This window comes from Anneissia japonica, unplaced genomic scaffold, assembly GCF_011630105.1.
Source record: "Anneissia japonica isolate Jap-2015-1 unplaced genomic scaffold, ASM1163010v1 scaffold288140_len288450_cov173, whole genome shotgun sequence".
Lineage (NCBI taxonomy): Eukaryota > Metazoa > Echinodermata > Crinoidea > Comatulida > Comatulidae > Anneissia > Anneissia japonica.
Window position 1 is genome coordinate 260,320 of NW_022730127.1, and position 6,437 is coordinate 266,756.

The window sequence follows — 6,437 nt, forward strand, 5'->3', positions numbered from 1 at the left end:
TTAAGTACCTTTAAATTTATTCTATATTATTTATTTATATTAATCCAGTATCCCTTATCCAAAGAGGCTATACAATGGAATACTGTTTTAGCCTGTAGGTTAATGACCCATTGAACATTCCATTTTCTATAGTCAAATAGATACCACCAGCTAACCGTCTCCCGAGAGTTGGGTGGTATACTGTCGACATACCTGAGGAAGTAAAGGAAACGTCTTGTCAACATCAAATGATGGATGACCGGACACAGGAAATCGGGAATGGACAGTGACTTTGGGTGTTGCCTAAGGCTAAAGGACCAATGATAATTGAATATTCGAATGAGTAGGGTGGAGCCAGATCCCCTACATATACCCAGAATATCCAAGGAAACAAAAAAAAAAACAGGAAAGAAGGAAAAAGACACATCAGAGAAGAAGGAACACTGAGAGATCCCGATCGGAACTCTAGCACACAGTAATAGTCCTATAGTCGGATAGACTTAGGATAAATGTGAATCTTCTTCAGAAAGCTGTTGATTGGAAACCTTCCTGAATTAAAAAGGAAGAAGAATTACTACTCTGTTGGTTCCACTATTTTCTTTACTTGAATCAGAAGAACAGTTTGATTTGCTGTAACAGTTACCGGTACCAAGTGCAACCAGACGATTGCAAGTGGAAGCGATTTTTGACTTTGTTATATCATTGGAACTCGCTGTTTTGCCTATATTCTGAACTCTATTTTTGTTGGACTTCTTGCATTTATTATTATTTTACTTTCTACAAGCGTACGCTGGATTGCCGACGGTCTCACGTGAGTAGTTTGTTAGGTTAGATTAGGTCCAATTTATAAGTCCCTATTGTAATCCCCATTGCCCAATAAATCATTATTAAGTATATAACTAGAAAAGTTCCTCTTGTTTTATTTGTGGCCATATATGTAAACATCTAGCGACTGAGCCTGCGCGTAACTGGAACCCGAGCCCCCACGACGAATTAAGTGACGGATTCGCTTAATTCAAGTAGTGGTCACGCGCTACATAAAATTTGGCGCCCAATGTGGGGCTCGGCAATAAGCGAATTTTAGTTTATCCTTTTGTTTAAGACCCTGTGTCACTAAATTTGTCAGGGTTCAGTAGCCACAAAACAAAAGGAACCTTTTAGCCTATTATTTACTTTGCATTTACGTTTTTTTATTCCTTGATTTCGTTTATCATATTTCTCGCTTTAATTTTGTTCACTTAAAAGATAAGCGGATGCTTGCAGTTTTCTAATTGATTTGATTGATATTTTCTTAGTATTATAATTGATAGAGACCTATTTTTAATTTCTCATTGAAATTTGATTTTGATTTATTGCATTAGCTTTGTATCATATTGTAATTTTAAATTTATTGTCGATTTCGTGTAAGACTGCATTACCCACCTTGAATTTTCATTTTGTTACACCAGTAAAAATACTGTATTTTTTTTCTTTTCTTTTTTACTTTTCATTTGAAAATTATGTGTTAAAATGTCCTTAATTGATGTTGACCCTGAAATTTCTTTTGATATGCCCATTTTAAGCCCAGAAGTCCTTGCAGGGCAAGCTGATGTTGATCCGGCCCAGGACCTATTCAGTAGTCCACCTACCAAACCTGGGCCATCTTCCACTCTACCCCCTCACCCTACCTGCTCGTCAGCCCCAGTGACATCTACCCCATCCCAGGCCACACCCCAGTTTTTCCCCCAATATATGCTGAAGCCCTTGGTTCAGCATAGGTTTCCCCTTTTCTCTGGGGCAACTAAACCTGGCCCTGGGGAAGCTTCCTATGAGGCGTGGGTTTACGAAGTTGAAGCGGCAATAGCCAGTGGCCAAAACCCTGAGGGGTTACTGCCGGCTATCCGTCGTTCTCTTCGTGGGGAGGCCTCCCAGGTTGAAATTGGCTTAGGGCCAATAGCGTCCCAGTCCCAGTTGCTTGAGAAGTTAGAGTCCCTATTCGGTAGTGTGGAGTCGGGGGCCGTGCTGTTAGAAAAATTTTACAGCTCTAGACAAATATATGCTGAAGCCCTTGGTTCAGCATAGGTTTCCCCTTTTCTCTGGGGCAACTAAACCTGGCCCTGGGGAAGCTTCATATGAAGCGTGGATTTACGAAGTTGAAGCGGCAATAGCCAGTGGCCAAAACCCTGAGGGGTTACTGCCGGCTATCCGTCGTTCTCTTCGTGGGGAGGCCTCCCATGTTGAAATTGGCTTAGGGCCAATAGCGTCCCAGTCCCAGTTGCTTGAGAAGTTAGAGTCTCTATTCGGTAGTGTGGAGTCGGGGGCCGTGCTGTTAGAAAAATTTTACAGCTCTAGACAGGATGCAGGTGAATCTGTGGCGGGTTTTGCCTGTAGGATTGAAAACATCTACAGAAAGATAGTAAAATCGAATTCCCTGGCCAAGCCCCAGGGTGGCGCGCTGCGCGAAGTCCTTTGGAAGGGCCTCACAAACCAACCCCTCAAATTAGCAGGCAGACACCACTTTGAAAACTCTAAATCCTTTCCCGGACTGGTAAAAGAACTAAGGGTTCTTGAACAGGAATTGCCCGCTAATGCGAGCTGCGCAGCCGGTTCCCCTTCCCCTTCCCCTTCCACAGCCCCACTTACCGATTTGGGTCCAACCTTCAAAGATATAAATGGCCGCTTAGAAACTCTAAAAGTTGGGAAACAGGGGGCCTCAACCCAATTTAGAGGATCCCAAACCCCAACGCTTAATGTTGGCTCCCAATCACAGATCAGAGGTGGGTCACAACCCTCCAGGCATAATAATATCAGATCCCAGGGAAGTAGGCCTAAGTGTTATAATTGTGGGCGGGAGGGCCACATATCCCGTGAATGCCGCCAGCGCAGTCGCCCTTTAAACTACTAAGCACCTCGAACGTTGGCCAGTCGACGAGGTGCTACCCCCCAAAACCAACAAGGCCAAAACCATTGTTAAATAGGATAGTAGGCCAGTCCAATGAAGGATTTGCCTGGATAAATGGAATTAAATGTCGATGTCTGATCGACACCGGCTCTCAGGTCACAACCATATCCGAAACATTTTGGCGGAATAATTTAAGTTATTTAAACATTTCTCCTATAAGTAATCTAATTAGAGTCGAAGGAGCTACAGGGTCTCCTATCCCGTTTCTTGGTTTCATTGAAGTCCCTTTGTCTTTCCCTGAATGTGTAACCGGTAGATGGGAGCCAGTACAGTCTCTAGTATTAGTTGCGCCCACCACTAATTTTACTAATAATGTTCCTTTGATTGTGGGTACTAACGTTATTAACAGTTGTTTTGATATTTGTGCCCAACAGCAATGCTTAGCACGCGTTCATTTGGAGTCGTGGCGATGCGCATACAGCAACTTGCAAGCGCGTAGGCAGTTCGCGGACAGTGGACTGACCGGACTTGTAAGCACATGTAACGTCCACAATATTATGTTAGAGGGCAATCAATCCGTAATCATTCCTGGGAAGAGTAATTTAAATCTTAGAGGAGGTAGATACCCCGCTCTATTATCCCCACTTGAAAATTCCAGCTTACCTGGATGTTTGACAGTTAGCCCTGTGGTGGTAGAGCTAGGTCAGGCTAATCATATCCCCATTCGGGTCTCCAACCTTTCTAGTAAGACAGTAATTATAAGTCCCCAAACTTTAATTTGTAATTTAGAAATAGTAACTATCGCAAACAGCCCCGTTCTCCAATTCCCAAGTCCAATCCGATGCCACCCATGGTTCAGTAATCGACACCCTAGACCTTAGTACTTCCCCTTTAGATGTTGATAGGGTAAGAGAAGTAAAGCAATTCCTACAAAAGTGGGAATCCGTTTTCTCTCGCAATGATACGGACATAGGTTGTGCCACCGCTGTTAAACACAAAATCCCACTTACTGACCCAACCCCCTTTCGCCAGCCTTACAGGCGTATCCCCCCATCCCAGTTGCAGGAAGTTAGCTGTCTCTTATACACATCTAGATGTGTATAAGAGACAGGCTTAAGGTTTTGCGTAGACTACCGTAAACTCAATAATCTGACGGTTAAGGATAGCTATTCTTTGCCGAGAATTGAGGATACGCTCGACGCCCTTCACGGAGCCGTGTGGTTTTCTTCGTTAGATTTGAAATCTGGATACTGGCAATTCGAAGTCGACGAAAATGACAAGGCTAAAACCGCATTTACTACCCCTCTTGGCTTCTACGATTGCAACCGTATGCCGTTTGGGTTAACAAATGCGCCTGCTACTTTCCAGCGCTTGATGGAACGTTGTCTTGGAGAGCTAAATTTTAAATCCTGCCTTATTTATTTAGAGGATGTAATTGTATTCTCTAAGACTGTTGACGAGCACTTAGTTAGGTTAAATTCTGTCTTCCAAAAGTTGCATGAATATGGTCTCAAATTGAAACCATCCAAATGTAACTTATTTCAGAAAAGAGTGAAATACTTAGGCCATGTTATTTCCGAAAATGGTATCGAGACAGACCCTGACAAAATTTCATCCCTCACGACATGGCCCATTCCCACTAACAGTAAGGAGATTAGATCATTCCTTGGTTTCGCCGGTTACTATCGCCGCTTTGTCAAGGATTACTCCAAAATCACTCGCCCCCTTTATGCATTGACAGGTGGTTCTCCTAGCCCTAAACATAAATCTAAATCTCGTAATGTACCCAAGCAAAATTTTGTATGGACTAATGAGTGTCAGGAATCGTTTGACACCCTCGTCAGAGCACTTTCTTCTTCTCCCGTTCTTGCTTATGCCGATTTTTCCAAACCTTTTATTTTGCATACTGACGCTAGTTTAGACGGACTCGGCGCTGCGCTATATCAAGAGCGAGATGGCCATGAGCGCGTAATCGCGTACGCAAGTAGAGGCTTATCAGGAAGCGAAAGAAATTACCCGGCCCACAAATTAGAATTCCTAGCGTTAAAGTGGGCCATCACCAAGAAATTTCATGATTATTTGTATGGTAGGCACTTTACTGTGAAAACAGACAACAACCCCCTTCCTTATGTGGCTACCACAGCAAAACTAGATGCTACGTCCCACAGGTGGTTAGCAGCCCTGTCATGTTATCCTTTTTCTATCAGCTATCGTGCCGGTAAACATAACGCTGACGCCGATGGTTTGTCTAGAAGACCCTTCCCCTCTAAGGATTTCCCTACGGAGGTCGAGGAACCACGGCGGTTAGACCTGTTATCAAGACTCGAACCCCAGGTGAGCGAAAGTGCTAACATCACCTCCCTAAATCATGAGGTAATACAAGCCTTAAATAGTTACCACCAGATCAACCTTGATTTTAGCGATGTAGAACCTACCCCTTTAGTAGATTCCCTACCCATCTTAAGAGATGACAGTCCCGTCCCCCACCAGTAATTGTTCAATCATCCCCACACACTATGTCATCTATGAACCCCTCCGATTGGAAATCCCATCAGGAAACAGACCCCACTATATCTAGGATTTTATTTTATTTAGATAGGAATTCTCGTCCCAACCCCCACGAACGACAAGCGGAAAATAAACTAACCCTTATTGCCCTTAAAGAGTGGGACCGCCTTTGCATGCGCGACGGTGTGCTACACCGTCGACGAAAGGACAAGAATGGCCAAGATTGTTTTCAATTGGTCCTCCCTTCTTCCTTTAAACTTAAAGCTTTGAAAGGGCTACATGATGATTTAGGTCATTTTGGGAGGGACCGAACCCTTGATTTAGTCAGAGATAGGCTTTATTGGCCCAAGATGAAAAGCGATGTCTCTAGCTACATCAAAGCCTGTGGTAGGTGTATTCGGCGGAAGACACCACCATCAGCCTGTCCCAAAGCCCCCTTAGTTAGCATTAGAACAAGTGAGGCCATGGAGTTAGTATCCATGGATTACCTTTCACCAGAAAAATCAAAGGGTGGGTATAATAGCATCCTTGTAATCACTGATCATTTCACTAGATACGCACAGGCCATACCTACTAAAAATCAAACCGCTCGCACTACAGCTCGTGTCCTATTTGACAACTATTTCGTTCATTATGGTTTTCCAGCACGGTTACATTCTGATCAGGGTAGAAACTTTGAGTCTGAAGTGATATCCGAATTGTGTAAGTTATGTGGAATTGCCAAGTCACATACGACCCCCTATCACCCTCAGGGTAACCCCCAGTGTGAGCGTTTTAATCGCACTTTGCTAGACATGTTAGGTACTTTGACTGATGACGGTAAGGCCGATTGGAAATCTCACGTAGCCCCCTTAGTACACGCGTATAATGCCACTACCAACAGTTCTACAGGATTCTCTCCATATTTTCTTATGTTTGGTCGTCATCCGAGACTCCCTATTGATATTATTTTGGGTCTGAATAAGCAAAATAATGGTTCATCTACCACAATAACTAAGTACGCAAGCGATATGCAAAACCGCTTAGAAGATGCTTATAAGCGAGCGGCAGCGCAAGCGATCAAATCGAC